Here is a 19,931-nt window from a genome sequence, read left to right on the forward strand (position 1 = left end):
CAAACCAATATTTGTCCTATTCCATTTTACCAGCCTGTTCCATGCAGTGACCACTCGGCCAGGGAACCACTCAACACACTTTCTATTCTCACAGATATTTCAATGAAGGAAATCTGAAGAATCTGCTAGAGTCTGCTATCCCCATATGCCCAACACATCTGAGCAAGCTTACCTCCCAGACCACTGCAAAGGGTACTGCACAAGACCAAGTGCTCTTAGTCTTTCACAATAACCCAGACTTCCACTCTTATGCACATCCTTAATGTGTTTCGAACAAAATACATTTTAAATATAAAATTGTGCTTATTATTTATTTCTTTTATCAAGAATCAACTTAATGAGCTAAATGAAGTGTTGGGAGACCATCAATATGTGTACATGTGGTTTAAAACAACCCTTTAATTTTATATATATATATATATATATATATATATATATATATATATATATATATATATATATTTTAAACCAAAAATATCATTGCTGAGAATCATCTTGGAGGCTCCTCAGAGCCATTAAGCATTATTGTCACTCTGTCTCTGTCACCATAGCAAGCTGGGAGCGTATGTTTCTGTTAATGTGTCTGTGTACTGCATACCAGAGGCTTGCGATGCCCCTGAAGCAAAGCTTCACTTCACTGCAACTTCAGGCCTAAATTTCCTCCCTTTCAGCAAGGCAGCAGCCAGGAAAAAAAAAAACCTCCCAACAAGTCGCCACAACATGAGACAACACACTCCTCCAGCCCTCCCACCTCTCACTTTGCAGACGTACAAACAAACCATTCTCTGCCAAAATATCTCAAATCACAGTTCTATCCACATCCTCCCCCTGGATTCAGGCTAAAACACCAAATGTCTCTTCCTAATACACAAGCATCAGTAAACCTCGATCACAAGCCGCAACTCACAGCTTCCCAAAGATGAAAACAGCGGCATATAAAAGTTGCCAGACGCAACTGCATCCACGTACACCATGTTAGGCTTAATCAAACAGCACTCAAAGCTATGATACCTGCCATAATTGATATTTATTATGTTTAGACAGAATAATAATGACATTTGTACTAGCTGCCAGACACGGCTGCATCCACGCACACCATATCAGGATTGATCAAACAGCACTCATTGCTATGATACTTGCCATAACTGATATTAACTATGTTTAGACAGAATAATGACATTTGTACTAGCTGCCAGACACAGCTGCATCCATACACACCAAGTCAGGATTGATCAAACAGCACTCGTAGCTGTGATACCTGCCATAATTTATATTAACTATATTTAGACAGGAATAATGATGACATTTGTACTAAGAGCTTGCTACTATTATTTAACCAGGATATACATGACATTTCTAAATCATACTTCAACTGAAAAAGGCATTAGACTCCATGACAGCATTTTTTTTTCAAAACACTCTGCTGTTACTGGTATTATATATGATGTTAATTTGTTACATTTGAGTCTAAACTCTAATGAATGGTACCTTGTTGAATTAGTTAATTATTTACTGAAATTATTATAAGTAAAATCAATGAAAAAATGAACAAGATAAGTATTCATTGAGTTCAAGTAGGGGAATAGAAACTTCTATGTTTGTATTATATGTTGTTTGGCTTATATATAATGTAAATTAGTAACCCATCTTGACCTACCTTTGCTTGTGAAGAATTATTGGACTCTCTGAACATTCTAAATAAATCATTACTGTTTCTCAGTTGTTTAAGAATCCCTCCATTTTTAAAAATAAACACAGAAGACAAGCGATGTACAGTATCAGTTGATACTTTGAAAGATATAGTTGTAAGAGTTATTTTTTTGGGACAGCTATCTTGGAATAATTTTTTGTTTCTTCTTTCTAGCATCAGTCCAAGGATTTCTTTCTTTTATTCTTTTAAGAGTAGGAGCCATCCATTCCATTTCATCTGGGATAGACACTATGTTGTTGTTTTTGATGAATATAGTAGCGTCTTCTAAGTCATTAAAGGTTTTCATCTCATTGGCAAAAAGTATTTTTATCTTGGCTGGAAAGGCCAGCTGTGCTTTTATGTTGTTTTGTTTCAACAGTTTTATTGTTGGCCAGACTTTTTTTCCTTTGTTCTAGTATTGTGGAAGAATAATCATTGTCAAACACAATCCGGCTTTGATTATATTTTAAGGGTGTTTTTCTCCAAGCAGATTTTAATATTAGTTCCTTTTCCAGAAATGACAGGCAGTACAACTATGGATCTAGTTGGAATACTTGTTGAGATAGAAGCAGGTTTCCTCAGTGCTCTATGCACCCTTTCAATTCCAAATGAAAGTTCCTCCTTCAAGTCTAAAAATTCAGGAATCCAGGTTGTTAAGAATGAAATAATGTCTTCTCCTTCAGTGTTTTCAGGCAGACCAAAGATCCTTATGTTGTTTCTCCTTTCCCTGTTATCTAAGTCATCTATTTTGTTAAGCAGCCATGTATTCTGTTTAAGCAGAAATTCTTTTTGGAATTATTCTTCTTTGAGTCTCCTTTCAATGTCATTTAGAGAAGTCTCTATATTTGTTATTTTTGTATGGTGTTGCTGTAATAGTGCCTTAAGATTATCAATCTGTTTTTGAGAATTTAATTTGAGGTTTTCTAAGTAATTTTTAAAGTTATACATCTTCAAAGATAGTTCCTGTAAGGTAGATGTCATCAATCGCAGTTCTTTTTTCAAAGCAGCATCTGGATGAGAATTCCTTGAGTTGTTTATATTCAGTGACTCAATATATCTCCAAGTTACTTGACATGAATTTTTTGTATATCTCCACCAAAGTTAATATTTATGTAGTTTAGTAGCTTATCTATAGATTCCTGACATTTTAAACTTGAAAATAATAAAATGTTCCTATATTTTACTCTCAACATTCACTGTTTTCAGTTGGCCATCTAGGCTCCAGCCCCTGAAATGCATCTTTAGATGGTAGATCTATAAGCATTGGGCATTTTCAAAGAAAGGAGGCTAATTGTTGGATTTTTGAATGACACAGTGAAGGCTGGGACCACATATGTCAATAACTGAAGAAGGAGGTAGCAAATTTATTTTCCAGAAAGATGATAATATATCCTTTGGAAATTACTCAGACCTATATATGAATTTGTAAAAAGAAATAGCAAAGCAGCCCAAAATAAAATTCACAACGACTTTAATCATCCAAGGTCTAAAACAACATCATCTGTAACTGACTAAGCGCTTTCACCCAACCAAGGGCATCTTCAGAGTCAGTTAATTCATGATTACAGATCATATTTAAAGAAATTTGTAATCTGACAATAACCAATAAGACATAATTACCATCAATAATTATTCACTTAATTCACCACATATTAACCCTTCACAATAGTGCCACAATAAGTGTTATAATGTATCATTTTACAAAATATATCATTATGTAAAATGTTCACAAATTAATACATTAAAAAAACTGTTATGTGTTAAATGTTATAAATGTAAAACAGATAACTAGATAGATAAACTACTATCCCAATGTGTTTTTTTAGAATTTTATACCAACAAAGCCTTTTGTTTTAAAATACAGGCTAAAGAGACAACATCATTGATGCCAGGCTTTGTACTAGCATCCAATCTAACTTGTCATAAGCACTCCTTTACTTCTAACATATTCTGATAATCACCCCCAAAATCTCTTGTTTAAATCTTATCTATAACAAAAAATATAAATTTATTAAAACTTACACATCTTTGACTATGAATAAATAGGGAATTTGTTGGTTTTTGTTCTTTATATCTCTTGTATGTTCAAGTATTCTTTGTCTTATTTTTCTAGTTGTCATTCCTATATAGAATGCAGGACAAGAAAACAAAAGGCTTTGTTGGTATAACATTCTAAAAAAACACATCGGGATAGTAGTTTATCTATCTATCTATTTATCTGTTTTACATTTCTAACATTTAACACATAACAGTTTTTTTAATGTGGTACTTTGTGAACATTTTACATAATGATATATTTTGCAAAATGATACATTATAACACTTATTGTGGCACTATTGTGAAGGGTTAATATGTGGTGAATTAAGTGAATAATTATTGATGGTAATTATTTAATTGATGCTTATGTCTTATTGGTTATTGTCAGATTACAAATTTCTTTAAATATGATCTGTAATCATGAATTAACTGACTCTGAAGATGCCCTTGGTTGGGTGAATGCGCTTAGTCAGTTACAGATGATGTTGTTTTAGAGCTTGGATGATTAAAGTCGTTGTGAATTTTACTTTGGCCTGCTTTGGTATTTCTTTTTATCAGTTCTTTCCTGCTATATATGAATTTCTAGGGTCCTTTCTCTGAGTGAAAGGCTATATGTGAGGAAATTTTAGCCATTATCCCACTTCCAAATGTTGGTGAGGAATGCCAAAACACATAGTGTTAGCCCATTTGCATTGATGAGATCATCTCTGTGATTTATGCCTGAAAGTTAGGGAACTTTCTAGGCATGAATGGTTCCCCATCCTCCTTTTACAAACTTGTACATGGCTTTGCAATTCATTTCTTATCTTTATTTACTAATATGTTGTTAACTGATACTTCTCTAGTAACATTAAAGGAGTCTTCAGTCATTCTGATTCTCAAACTAGGTAAGGACCACTCTAAAGTTAGCAACTATAGCTATAGCTCATTCTCCATCATTAGTGATGTAAATTTATTTGTTCATGTACTGACCAAATAATTACAAACATTAAAGTCTCTATTCACTCATAAGATATTGGCAGGATTTGTTAAAAGCCACTCCAGCACTGATCATATCATCATCATGATTAAATTAATGCAAATAATATGTTATCTGACAATCCAGCTGCAGATATTTTATTGAGTTTGAGAAGGCATTTGACTTGAGCTGGACTTACCTTTGGTCAGTGTTGATGGCAAATGGTCTTCTTACATTTTTTTTTGCTATTTCACTCTTTTGAGTGTCCCCACAAGTACAAGCCTTTCTATCCTCTTCCCCTTCAGTAGAGAGAAAATCAGGGCTGCTTGCTATCTACATAATCTTAGCTATTGAGCCCATGACAGCCCAATAAGGTTGAATTATTTGCTGTCTTACTGGAAGTTCCCCGGGGTAGTGTTGAACACCATCCATATTTTTGCAGGCAACTATATGGTTTTAATATTGATGAAGACATTTGGGCAGTGTCAAAGCACTGCTAGAATCATTGGTCCTGTCCATGACTCAGAATGAATACAAAGTATGTATCTCCTTTAAATACCAAAGTTTGATTTCCATTCCTGCTTGACATCAGTATGTTTCTGCTAGACTAAGCAGGGAAGTCATCTTAGATTCATTGTCCTCATGTTTCAAAACATTCACTATGTTTGGGTCCTGTGATGTCAGCAAATATGTGTGCAGTCCTATGATTGCAGATCAATACATGTCATCAATTTCAAGGAGGCCCATAACTTCATTGGAATGGGGAATATATAATCTTGGTATGCACTATGCACTGATTTTTATAAACCATTTGATGAGCATGAAGCATCCTTCTAGTTTTCCTGTCGAATCTATCCAACACATTTTGGGGCCAGTTAATCACTCCAAAACTGTAATTTAGGACAGGAAGAGAAAATTGGTTTGTAGCTTGAATTTTGTTCCTAGATGTGAACTCTGTTTTCAGGATTAAAGTCAAGTCTTCTAAAATATTCTTTACTAAGTTTTATTAGTATTTGTTCATGTTTTATTGTTGATCCTTTATCAGATCCCAAATACTTATACATCCCTTCTTGCTCAAGCTCCTTTTATATCGCATTCTTGTCCCAAACTGATGTTTTCTTGGTGCTGCAGTTTCCTGCTTTAAAGGTTGCTTTTGCACACTTATCATGACCAAATGACATTGTTACATCATCTGAAAAAAATTTGACAACTTGCAGTTGTGCTTTCAGTTCCTCATCTGATGAGCTATACAGTTTTAAATCATTGACAGAGAAGATGAGAAGTCTTACACTTTGTTGTTTTCTTGGAGCCAAATTATAGCCATGACCTAATCTGTTAAGTAGACAGCTTAATGGGTTAAGGGCAAGACAGAATAACATAGGTGACAGGGAGTTTCCCTGTAATATCCCCCTTTGAATTTTTATCCATGGAATACTAATTTGCCCTTTATTATGGCGTAACTGCTAAGTGGTCTGTCACTGTTTCATGGTCACTGTAATGTAGTTGATCATTGTAGGATATATTCTAGATGTTTTTAGGAACTCTTTTATCCATGAATGTGGGATACTATCAAACACTTTTTTGTAGTCAATCCATGACATACTTAGATTCTTCCCCTTTTCATAGATCTCCACTATGACGTTATTTAGCAACATATGATCCTTTGTTCAATATGACTTTCTTTTATTCCCCTTTTGTTCTATTGCCATGATTGAGTTTTCTTCTAAATTACTATAAACTCTTTAGGCATCAATTCTGGTGTATAGTTTATATGTAGAGAGATGAGACCCATTGTTGCAGCACAAGGCTGGCTTACAGAACCTATGTCCGTCTTTGTTGAGTATTTTACCCGACCTCTAGTAGATAGTGTCTCACATGTCCTTAAAGATAGTAAACAATTCCTTTTGGAATTATATGGATATATGAAAAATCTAGATGTTACTAAAGAATACTTTTTGGTCACTCTGGATGTAGTTAGTCTTTTTACGGTGATTCCAAATGATATAGGAGTTTTATATCTACAGCGATTTTTACACTCTAGATCAACCTAAAAACGAACAAACTTGGTAAAACTGAAAACAATGAAGCTGGCAGCAATAAGGAGATAAAGCTGTTTTAATGTAAGCGCTTTCGGCTCAGACCTTTCCGAGCCTTCTTCCGACAAAACAGTAAATAATATCAAACAGACATTTAAATAAGCCATTCAATTAAAACATCAATTAATTTTTAAAGTCGAATGCCCTTAAAAACAGCTTGCTTAGTTTTGTGAGGCGTTCTATATAGGCAAAACGGAGCGTAAATTTAGACAAAGGGTATATGAGCATTGCTACGCTATTAAAAACAAAGATTGTAACAATGCTCTAGCAAAGCATATTTTTTCCAATCCAACACATTCTTTTAAATTTCTCATTTTGCAGAAAAGAATGAATGATATTAGAGGTGGTCCTTGGCAAATTAAGTTAGAAGTAGATGAGCTCAAATGGCAGATTTTGACCAATGCTCAAGTGTCTCCAGGGTTAAATGAAGCACTTTCTATTAAATGTGTATTAAATCTATTGTCTCTTAATAGATGATGATTTTGCATTATTTAATACATAATACTTTTTTAATATATTACATTTAACATTATTTACTTATTTATTATACTAAGGTAATTCATATTCTAGTATTTATTTGTTTTTGTAATTTGATTCTTTGGTATTTTATGTGCTTGAGGATATAAAACAAAACTAAGCAAGCTGTTTTTAAGGGCATTCGACTTTAAAAATTAATTGATGTTTTAATTGAATGGCTTATTTAAATGTCTGTTTGATATTATTTACTGTTTTGTCTGAAGAAGGCTCGGAAAGGTCTGAGTCGAAAGCGCTTACATTAAAACAGTTTTATCTCCTTATTGCTGCCAGCTTCATTGTTTTCAGTTTTACCAAGTTTGTTCTAGATCAACCTACTCAGATGATAGGATAGATCTGATATGTTTATTTATGGAGACTATACTTTGTAACAATGTGTTTATGTTTAGTGATTCAATATATTTGCAGAATGATGGCGTAGCTATGGGCACACCTTGTGCCAATAGCTACGCCAACATTGTCATGGCTTATTGGGAAGATAAGTTCCTATTTGAATCTAGTATTTTTAAGGAAAAGGTTGACTTCTATAAAAGGTTCGTGGATGACCTCTTTTTTATTTGGTTGGGCGACCCCAACAGTTTGGTGATGTTTGTAGAGGAGATCAATAATTCTACTGAATTCTTAAAATTTACATTAAACTACTCCAGTGAATGTATTTCTTTCCTGGATGTGAACATCGCCAGGCTTTCTTGTGGATTGTTGAATACATCAATACATCGCAAATTGTGCTATAGGAATAGTCTATTACATAGGAACAGTATGCACACCAGATATGTGTTTGATAATGTAATGAAAGGACAGTTAATGAGAGCATCTAGGTTGAATCCTAGTGAAGATGGTTACTTGGAAGAAATAGTTAAATTGAAATCTATGTTCCTCAAGAGAGGATATAGTGAGGCTGTATTTGACAGAATGACGCTAGAAGTGGATGATCTTAGACCTACATTCGCTAGACCTTATTTTGCGGAGGCTTTTGAGAGGGATGATATAGGTTCAGAGGAAACATATCAACCACCTAGAGTGCCTATGTTTTACACCAAAGATGCAACCTATATCAGAGGCCTATTGACTAAACACTGGGAAATACTTAGGTTAGATCATGACATTGGTGAACTAATAGGCCCTGAACCGAGGATAGCATATAAGAATAAGCCTAATCTGAAGAGTATGCTATGTTATAGGACTTTGTCACATAGAAATGCTAAATACTGTGATCATGCATACAATACTGAACCATGTGGGGGGTGAAACCAATGCAGTCTAATAGACACTAGAATTACTTTTTTAAATCCTAATAATAACTTTGAGTATAACTTTAGTACAGGTACAAACTGCTTGAGCAAGAATGTAGTTTATTTAGCTAGGTGTCAAGCCTGTAGATCGTTCTACATAGGTAAGACCAATAGGTCCCTAAGAGAGAGAATTAGGGAACACCTCTATCAAACCAGGATAGGAAGTGACAAAAATGCCCTAGCTAAACATATTAAGCTCTCAGGTCCTGAACATAGTTTTATATTCTGTGTGATACAAGAGGTTTTTGAGAACATGAGAGGGGGTGACATAGTGAATTATACGCTAGAGTGTGAGATGAGGTGGATTGTGAGATGCAAGGCTGATCATCCGCCAGGTCTCAATGAGAGGGTTAATTTAAGACCTATCCTTAGGAAAAGGAGATGTCATAAACCTAAGCACTGACATATCTTTATTTTTATTTTTACTGCCTTCATTATGTTTTACACATGTCACGCTACACTATGCAGCTGTTTTTACATTTATACACAGTGTTACAAGTTTACACTATGATGTGATATATTCATATCCATATATATTTTTATGATGTCCATATATACTTTGTGTTTTATTATATAGGTATATATTTATTTAGATTTTCTATTTGCATAGTTTGTTTTAACTAGTTTTTTAGACATAGTATGCTGTATGAGTCAGTTAATTGAATTAATATATCTGTTTAAATATTTTAACCAATAGGCTGTTGTTTAAGACTATTTAAGATTTGAACTGTGATGGAGTAATTTGTACGTCTGATGAAGCCGTTGGGTGAAAGCGCTTACGTTTTCTAATAAACAGCTGTGTTTTATGGACCTTGTGTTGTGGCTTGAAGGAGATTCAACAGGAGTGTATTGTTTCGTTTCATTTGGACACTTAAACTACTTGGTTAAACTGCCATAGGACCCTGCACATGTTTTTGTGCTTTACTCTACTTGGTTTTACTTTTGTGGCTGGGTCCGAGCTCCGTTGGATTGGTGTCTTACTGTGTTTTATTTATAGTTTATATGTAGTTGGAAGGCAAATTATTGGTCTATAATTTTTAGGCTAGCTTGCAGGGTCACTCTTAAGCAAGAGCATTGTTTTCCTGTTGTTAGTCAGGTTGTTATCTGTTCAAGGTGCTCATATAAATAGTTCTTGCTCATGGCTAAATCTTCAGCAAAAATGTCAATAGTTTTAGCCAGATGTTAGGTATTGCATCTGGGCCTGGTGTTTTCCAGTTAATAGCTTTTTTTAACTTTGTTTCAATCTCTCTTGCTGTTACTTCATCCCATTTCATATCTTGTACCTTTGAACTTCTTATACTTTCTTTTACTACTTCTATCTATTTAGCATCTTTATGTTCCACAGGATCTTCATAAATACTTCTCCAAAATGTATCTATTTCTTCTTTTTTTGGGTGGTCTTTCAATTCCTTTTACCTTGTTTCCCAATTCTCTATAAAGCATTTCTGGGGTCATCAATAAATTGCTTATTTTGTACTTTTCTTTTATATTTGTCTGTGTATCTTCTAAGTTATTCTGCCTGTACTGATATTTTTAGTTTATCATTTGCGATAGTACATGACAGATCCTGATCTGTTATAATATTGTTCATTGCTTTTATCACGTCTGAGTATTTTTGTTGATCTGTTCCCCTCTTCTATATTTCTCCAGCAGTGAGAATTCTTGTCTTAATTGCTTTATAGTTTAAGACATTCTGTGATGGTATTTGATTTCCCCCCTTCCTTTTCCTTACTACCCTTTGTTCTTGCGGTAGAATTTATCAGTTATTAATTTAGCTGCAGAGTAATATATCCTGTTTATTTTGTCATATTGCATGGATCACTATGGCCAGTCCTAATTACTGTGTTCATTTGTTTTATCAAACTTCTGATTTTTTGGGGCTTTATTAACTGTCTTCAGTCTATTTCTTTCATTGATCTCAATATATCTAGCTAAAGCAAGCAACTCTTCTCTTAGCTCATTATCTTCTAAACTGATAGCACATTTGTTGTCCTCCATTTTCTACAGGCATTCTGTAGAAAGTTCTATAACATCTTCCTGTGACACATTCTCTTCAATTTCATCCTGTGTCATCCATTGCTCTGTCATATGGGGGCTCACTGGCCTATCACTCCTCAACATTAACTACTCCAGTGTCAAAACAATTTCCTGTTCCTTCCCTTGCTGTCCAGCTTCAAGTGAACATTTATACTGATTTCCTGTGTAAGGCTCCAAAATATCTTCATATGGTAACCAACCTATATAAAATACAGTCTATATATCAGTGTCATCTTGTTGAGATTTAATCAAAAAACAGGGTCCACTCTCATGAAAGTACTCACCAAGACGAGGATAAATTCAGTTTCAGCAATACTACTCTCATTTGCTTGCTGACTTATCTCTCCATTCAGACCCCTAGCATCTCTTCATTTGGAATCCCTCTCTCCCTTGTGATAGCCAAAATGGCTAGATAAGTTGATTCTAGATGCATCTCACCTTACCATTCAGGAATTTAATGCCTCCTTTGAGGAATTTAAATGTCATTTTGGTCTTTGAAAAAGTGGATTTATGAATATACCTTCCTTCCTTTACCCATTTAGCTCTTTCAGTTTCTGACAGATATGGATGGACAATTTCCTATATTTTCTCCTGCCGGTTTAGTTGATATGGGCATCCTGAGACAGTGTAGCAACTGCCTCATGTACACAAACAATTGTCTACTACTACCACCTAGGAGCACAATTTATGAGAGACGCAAATACATCAAGCACCTAGTGTCATTGCTCTCTCCCCCACAAACCAGTATATCTGGCACTGAGAATGTTGGCAACATGAACACCACACCTCAAACACCACCACACCTACATAACACACTTCCACATATGCGAAGGCCCTCAACAAAAGCATACCCAAACAAGAGAGACCTCCAAGGCATAAACACATGCAAACTCCACTGCCCACCACACCACGCACCACAAATAGTCCACACACCTGTGTCTCACAGCCACTAAGGTGTAAACATAAACTCAACATATTAATCATATGAGACTCCATTGTGAGACTCATATGTGCCTCTCACAGGCTGGATAAGAAGAAAGTCACAAGTTAGTTGTTTGTCGGGTACCAGAATCCACCATATGACCGATGCACTCAAGTCTCTCAATAGGTACTGTTAGGACAGTAACAATAATAAATTATTATTGGCAATGCTGGGATGTGGCCATGGGCACACCCTCTGCCAACAGTTACTCAAATCTTGTTTTAACTGTTTGGGAGAGAAAACACATTTTTAATACCATCAATCCTTGGTACAGCATTGTGGCCTTTTATGGATGTTTTGTGGATGATGTCTTTCTTTTATGGAAAGGGGATGAGAATAAGTTGAAGACATCTGTCACCTATTTGAATTAAGCCACAACCTTCTTAAAATTAAATAACATTTTTTGTGTAAAGCTGACTGTAATACACAGCATTTAGTGTACATTGCTACTTGCCAATGCTGCACTGCCTATTATGTAGGCAAAACTCTTTAAAAATAGAATACTTAGGCATCTGAAAGATATTCATAATAAGGAACTTAAGAACGCCCTTACTTGTCATGTTGCTCAATTTCCAGGACACTTTTTTAAGTTTAAGGCTATTGAAGTTATATCTAAAGGGATGAAACTAGGAGATATCACCAACAATACTGAAATGAATGAAACCAAACGGATCATAAATTTGAGAGCAGAAAAGCCTCCTGGTTTAAACACTAGTTCCTCTGAGACCTATTCTGAAGAATAGGAGAACAACCATTTGTTAATGTGAAGGTGTGTTTTCTTTTAAGTGCTCTGGTTGGCAAGTTTTCTGATTGGAGCTCAATGATGATACCTGGCTGTGATTGGCTTGTGATACTCTGACTGATGATTGGTTTATGCAAATAAGTACTACTTTCAAGCTTGTTGATTGGAGGTTTTCCAATTGGTTCTTTGGCAGGACAAACTTAAGCCGATTGATTATGCATATCTTTTAAAAGCATGTTGTTCCTGTTTTCCTTTATGATCTGAAGGTATTTCCGAAAGAGTTTATCATTTGAAAGGGATTTTAATTTTGTCTTGCCACGTTTTATGTCTCAAGTTTTCAGTAAAAGATTTGTGTTCATCTTTTTTGTTGGATTTTAACAAGTTTGCCAGTCATCTGTGGTGGTGTCACTGCTTTTCTCTTTGAATTTTTTACTTTATAATGGGTCTAATGAGTAATGAGTAGAGGGGAACAATGACCTCTTTTTTCCAGGTGTGCCACATAGAAGGATTTCCTGACCACTGTGATGATTTGATTATTAAAGGAGAGTCTACTGTCCACCTGGGTCCCAAGGACTCTTATCACACTTTCGGTGTTAAGTAGACTGTCGCCTATGAGGTAGTTCATGGGTACAAAGTTTTTACCAAAGGGGATGACAATGCACTTTTTGGCATTGAGCTTGAGGCCATGGCTCTGACACCAAGCATCTGTGTCAGTGAGGCCCTTCTGTAGGATGTCTACATCATTTGTGGATTTGACTATGGCAACTAGTTTGCAGTCATCTGTGAACTTCATTAGGCAGAGACCTTCTATGTTAGCTTGTACTTCAGAGAAGTAGATACCAAACAGGAGAGGACCCAGGACTGAACCCTGTGGTACTCCACTTGTCACTGGTTTGAAGTTGGATTTGGAGTCAGCAACTTTTACCATGTGGGTTCTGTTAGTGAGCCAGTTGGCAACCCATCTTGTGAAGTAGGGATTTTTATCTGCGTAGTTGTGATTACAGGGACTCTGTATTCTTCCAGTATAGATATGGGCCCTTTAGGGGGTGAGAGAGGGTAAAGTTAGCAATGAACCTATCTGCCAGGATGTTGGCAATATCAGTTGGTTCTGTAATTTTCGCGCCATTGTGCTGCAACTCAGAGCAGATCTGGGTGTTGCCATTGAGATTCTTGACATAGCTATAGAATGCTTTGTGGTTGTCCTTGGAATCAGTGGCAGTTTTGTTTTCGTAACTAGCTTTGGAGGATTTTATGAGGAATCTCAGCTTCTTACTGAGGCTGACCAGGGAGCTTTTCCACTCGTGGGATTTTACTCTTTTGCAAAAGTTTCTTCCTTCTATTGTAGTTTGTTTATGGCATGGGACCACCAGATTGGCTTCCTTTTTTTGGAGGATAACATCTTGGCTCTGTTAGGGATAGCATGATCCATGCACTCATGTAAGTGCTTATAGAGTACATTTGTGTAGGATTCATCAGTTATAACTGTATTGTCCATCTGTATAGGTGTCATGAAGTTCACCACTTCTGTCTTTAGAAGCATGAAGTTGGCTTTTGAGAAACTTTTTATGGTAGTTTCCTTATTGGGGGGGGGTGGAGGCAGAATGCGGATATCTAGGGTGATTAGCTTATGGTCAGATCTGACCAATGAGGAGTTGACCTCTGGTTTGGAACACCAGTCACTCATGCTGGTAATGACTAGGTCTAGGATATTGTTGCCCCTGGTGCGGGTGTGGATATGTTGATCCAGGGCATTGGAGTTTATGAATTCCAGAAAGCGTTGAGTGAAAGAGTTGGTAAATGAGTAGTTTTCCCAGTTAATGGTGGGGTTGTTAAAATCACCAATTATTAGGGTGTCTGTTTGAACCCTATATTTTACAGTATATCAGGAAAAGAGGAGTGGGAATCCTTGGCCACGGTGGGAGATCTGTAGAAAGCTACCATTTGGATTGCAGTTTTGCCCAGAGTTAGTTGCACTTGGATAATCTTGGATGCATTATGCTGAGCAACTAGCCTGGAGGTATGGATATCCTTAATATGGACACACCTCTGCCTTTCGTGTTCCGGTCCAGGTTAGATGGCTGAAAGGTGTGGTATGAATTATAGCCTGGTAATGCAGGGGTGCTCTCCAGATCTTTGAACCAGGTCTCAGTCACTGCACAGATATCAATGTTCTTGATTTTAAGGAGTGCCTTGAGTGAGTGAATTTTAAGGTTTTGACTTCTAGCATTGAGTAGCATTACCCTCAGTTTTTGTTTGTTTGCACCTGTTATGGTGGTGAATTTGTCATTTGAACCTTGCCTAAAAAAAGACACTATAAGAGGAGGCAAGAGCCTTAGCCAGAATCCGGAATCCCAGGGACGACAGTTGCAGGACATCTCTGGCAAAGCATCATGGTCTGTCGACCATGTCATCCCAGGCAGAGAGATACTGGATCCCCTTAGAATGACACCAGAAGCTTAGTCAATTGTTGAAGTTGATCATTTTGTCCTTGTACTGTGGTGTCATTCAGGGTGATGGCCGGATGCTACTCAGGGCAAGGGTCATATCTGCCTGGGCTACAAGATCTGAGCGCTCTTCCATGTCTCTTTTCATGTAGCCCAGGGAGGTAAAGCTCAGGTTGTTCACACAAACATGGACAATGACAGAGTCATATTTGTACTTGTTGTGGAGTGACCTGAGTGTGTGGGTTATGTGGTGGATCCTGGCACCCGACAGGTAGCTGACAGTAACCTTCTCCTTGTTTAGCCTGGTGAGTGGGACATCAGTGTGCCTGACTATAGATTCACCTATAACTAGTGTGTTGGGTACGTTGTTTATGGGCTGTGGTTGAGTGGCACACTGAGTTTGTGGCTATGTGTCATTTGGGTTGTGTTGGGTGGTGGAGGTTTCTTGCATTTCTGCTTTGGAAGTCTCTGTTGCTTGGGAAGATTATTATTGAGAGCCTCTGTGAATGTTTTTGTTTTTCTTTGTGTGGATTTTGGTGGTGTAGGTTCAGTGGGACTATGTGATGAGTATGGTGTGGTGCAAGTTTTTACCTTCTCCTCTTGACTGTCAAGTTCATTTTTGGTTGTAGAGAGCTTTGCCTCCAGTTTGGCTAGATAAGTGCATCTGTCACAGTTTGTAGTGTTGGGTGGTAAGAGGAGAGGGTTGTCTGTGTACATAATTTCTACATTGCCCCAGGATGCCCAGATTCATCAGATAGACAGGAAAAAAACACTGGGAGCTGAACTTTGGACATGCCTGAATAAAAAACAAATTTCCTCTAGACAAGTGTTGAAAGTAAGTACAAAGAATGTTTTCCTCTAGGCAATTGAGAAGAGTAAGTACAAAAACTGTTTTCCTCTAGGTCAATGAGGAAGGTTGAGTGCTGTTGTAATTTGTAGCTTATTTAGTACTTACGACAAGTTTTAGAGACACGCTTGGCTCAAAGAAGCAGATTCAAGTGCTAAAACTAAGAAACTGGCTAGTTCTAAGGGAAAATTTATAAAGCAGATTTTATGGCGCCAGGAATAGTTTAACCTTAGTTAAGCAGTTCTGCGTGATACACAAACTCAAACAGTGGTTTTTAACTCAGAATGTTGAAAGGGATAGAAATCAGCTCAAAATAGCCAATAAGGTTTAATTTCAGAGCTGGTAGCCACTTCTCTTGTGATAGGCTGGTCATTGCTTACGACTCTCACTGATAAGCAGAAAAACTTCCTTCTATCACAAGATCTGGGCAATAAAGTCCTGAAACCAGCAAATCTGGGATCCGGACTATCCTAGTATAGGAAAAGGTGGGAAATGAGCAAACAGTATTTTTTTTTTGTTTGTTTTTTTAGTGAAATTAAACAGAAAAATGCAATTTAACAATAAATATGCACAGAAAAGGCTATCACACTTAAGTGTGAAGCCTACAGCAGTAAATGCAGTTTAAATTATTAACTTTTAAGCTGAAATAAAAGTGCACACACACAGTAAAATGATTTAACGGTAAAATCCAGCAGAAATAACAAAACTACAGTAAAAACAGATTTTAAAGTGTGGTAAGCAAAACCAGTTGTGAAAAAGCCAAAGAGATACTTTAAGAACTTCTCAAACCACGTGATATGATTAAAAGCAATAGTTAGATACGTATCAAAAGTTATCTGAAATCACTCCATTTACATTCACAGCTAGTTATTAACATAATCTTTACTGCAATTTAGCTATAGACCAACAGGTAACCCTATATTAAATACATAGACAAATTGTAAGGCATTGATAAAACATAAAAAAGAAGACAGCAGTAAATCATCGATTTGTATACAGAAAAAATAGCAGAAGTATCCAGCAGTTTATATTGTATGCACACCATAGTCATTTGATTGAAACAGTCCCCGTGATTCTATAAACTCTGTGTAGGCTTCATGCAAAGCCTACACAGAGTTTACAAGTGTGTGTGTGATGGTATATGGTGGTCAGCAGTGTGCAATGCATATTCATGCCACACACTGCGTTTAAGCAAGGCTTCATGGCTGGCAATAGTGTTGCCATCCAGAAAACCATGTAAGTGAACATGGATAGCACTCTTGTTGAAATCAGAGCACTGACTGTCCATGGTTTTGCACCTAATGGCACTTTGATCACCAGAGCTTTAGAGATAGCTCGCAATCTCTTAGTGCAAGACATCTGGACAGAGGCCAACATAGTTGGGGGACAATGATCCATAAATAGGGACAAATTTGACATGTGTGCCCTATAGAAATGTCCTAGAATAACCAGGGGTTTGTGTTAAGATGTATCTTCTAAATGATATGAAGTATAAAATTCAAATGTATGTGATATTGAGTCATATCAATCCTGAGATCATCACAGTGATGTGGTGGAAAGCACCAAGTTTGATAAGGAAGACATCTGGACATTCTGTGAAAATATGAACAGTGGAAAGGTGTGAATGCTAAATACATGGTCCAAACACAGTACAGGACAGTGTACCTAATAGTGCAGAGTATTGTGATACCCCATTCCTAGCATTCTGTACTGAAGCCGTGTAAATGATCTGTAATGGTACATGGACTGCTATGTAAAATAAACACTCAGGGGACGTGTGTGTATTGAATAGGGGCACAGAGACGAATTGTAGGAATGAACGCAAGGAAAGAGGACAGGTGAAACAACCTAATGTGCAGCAGATGAGGTTAGAAGCAATGAAAGATCGTTAGAGCAGCATCACCAATCACATAAGGTACAGTAGGGACTGCACAGTGAAAATGTGTATTATGTGACTGTCATACAAGGTGACATAACAATGGGGTGGATGTCTGTATGAAATAAGCATCCTTACATGAATAATGCAGATGACATCTATCAGGGATATGGCATATAATTGGGGTAGGGTACATATTATGAAGCTGTGCAAATTGACCTGCCTGAATATGAGTATAAGCTGAGCAGAGGTCTCCAGCAAGTGGTATACAGGTAAATGCTCATAGACAACATTAAAAGAACCAACCACAATCATGGACAATATCAAAATAATTAAAAACAGTATACCAATGAAATAAAACACTGCCAGTCAGTTCATAAAATAAAAGGTGGACATTTTAATACATAGGTAAACGCTCTCACAACTGCTTCATCAGACCTATAAAATCCAACTATATATATATATATATATATATATATATATATATATATAGGTAGATATATATATATATATATATATATATATATATATATAAAAATATATATATATATAAATATAAAAGCACCAATTAAAATACACCAATCAGCAATCAACAGCAGGACAGTGTTGAAAGGGATAGACATCAGCTCAAAATAGCCAATAAGGTTCAATTTCAGAGCTGGTAGCCACTCCTCTTGTGATAGGCTCGTCATTGCTTACGACTCTCACTGATAAGCAGAAAAACACAATTGTGTACATGTACATTATCAGCATCCATTCAAACTCTGATTACAAAACACACATGAACTGTGTTATGCACATATTCAGTATGTATATCCCAGTTAACTTGTTAAAACCAACTTCTAAAAGGGAAGACATTAGAAACTTACATGTACTCCCATCAATGCCTAAGCTCTCATCCCTTCAAGATTGGTCTAAGTGGTACTTTTTCATTAAGCCCACTTCATTGGTCAGCTCTTAACCTAATCATCCATTTGACCTCCCTAGTTTCAGGGGTGTTCCTTATGTCACCACCTCTGACAATTGGAATAATTCTATCAATAACAATGAATCAAAAAGTGTGATGTGCATTGGTGCTATTGACATGTTTTGATAGTGCATTGTTAACAGAGTTATAATAAATACTGTATAGATGTTCCCTTATTCAATCCTTGACAGCTCTGTCTGTCTTGCCAACATAAAATGCATGGCAGGACAGACAGTAGGCAAGACAGACAACATGAGTAGTGGAACATGTGGCTCCAATCTTAAAATAGAATTTCCATCCTACATCTGGATGGTCAGAGCTTCCACTGCTGTCCATATAATAGCAACAGTTGCATTTTCCACAAGGTATTATTATATTTCCTCCTTCAGATGGGTCAACTCCACACTTGTCAGGATAACATAAAAATCTTCTCAAATTCTTCTTATTCTTGTATATAAAATGAGGACCATCTACTATCTTCTTAATATTGGCATCGCAGGTTAGCATGTTCCAGTGTCTCCTGACTATGCCCATAATGGGTTCCTATTAGAAGACCAAAGACGCATTCTTTTAAATGCGTCTTGGTCAAACTTAAAAGACTGAAATGGCAAAATATCAAAGCGGCTTTTAAGTGAATTCTTTCCCTGGGAAAGAATTTGCTTGGCCACTTCGTTACTTTGCCATTTTCAGCACTGTAGTGTGGTCTCGGAGTTTGCATATTTAAGTAGGGGTGTGTGGGGGTGAAGCCCCCCACTTAATGTAAGGTTTAAAGTGTTTTGTTTCTTATTTATTTATTTTTTTGTTGGAACAGCGATTTTTGTTCTGACAGTTTGACGTTGTAAGCTTTCACTACATAGGTTCGATTAATCACTGTTCACATTTTTAAGCATTTGGTGATCTAATATAGACTCCCCCCCCCCCATAATCATTCTATTGTCCAAAGTAAAATATAGTGGAACTGAAATGTTATATTGGTTAAAGGAGCAAACTCTATCTGGGGGTTCCACTTGTTCCGAGTAATATGGTTTAGCTACATCATTTCTCAGAGAAGGAATAGTAGCTAATATCCCATCAATCTATGACTCACTATATCCTCGCACTAATAACCTAGCACGTAAATCAGTCCACTCAGAATGAAAACCAATGTCCAGGGCATTCAGCCTGGATGCCCTCACCCTTTCTCCTTTAATGATATTTCTAAATATATTGGGAGGGTGCATACTTTTCTGATGTAGAAGGGAGTTCCTATAGCAGGGCTTTCTAAAAACACCTGTACTCAAGGAACTATCAGGTTGTCTAGTAAGCATCACATCCAAAAACACAATCTATCTATCTGAATAGGTCATGGTAAGCTTCAAACAAGATGTAGATGAATTCAGAGCTTGATGAAACTCAGCCAACTCATTAATCCCACCTGTCCAAATAAAGA

Source organism: Protopterus annectens, chromosome 5.part1 (genome assembly GCF_019279795.1).
Source record: "Protopterus annectens isolate FY-2018-M chromosome 5.part1, PAN1.0, whole genome shotgun sequence".
NCBI classification, from domain to species: Eukaryota; Metazoa; Chordata; order Ceratodontiformes; family Protopteridae; genus Protopterus; species Protopterus annectens.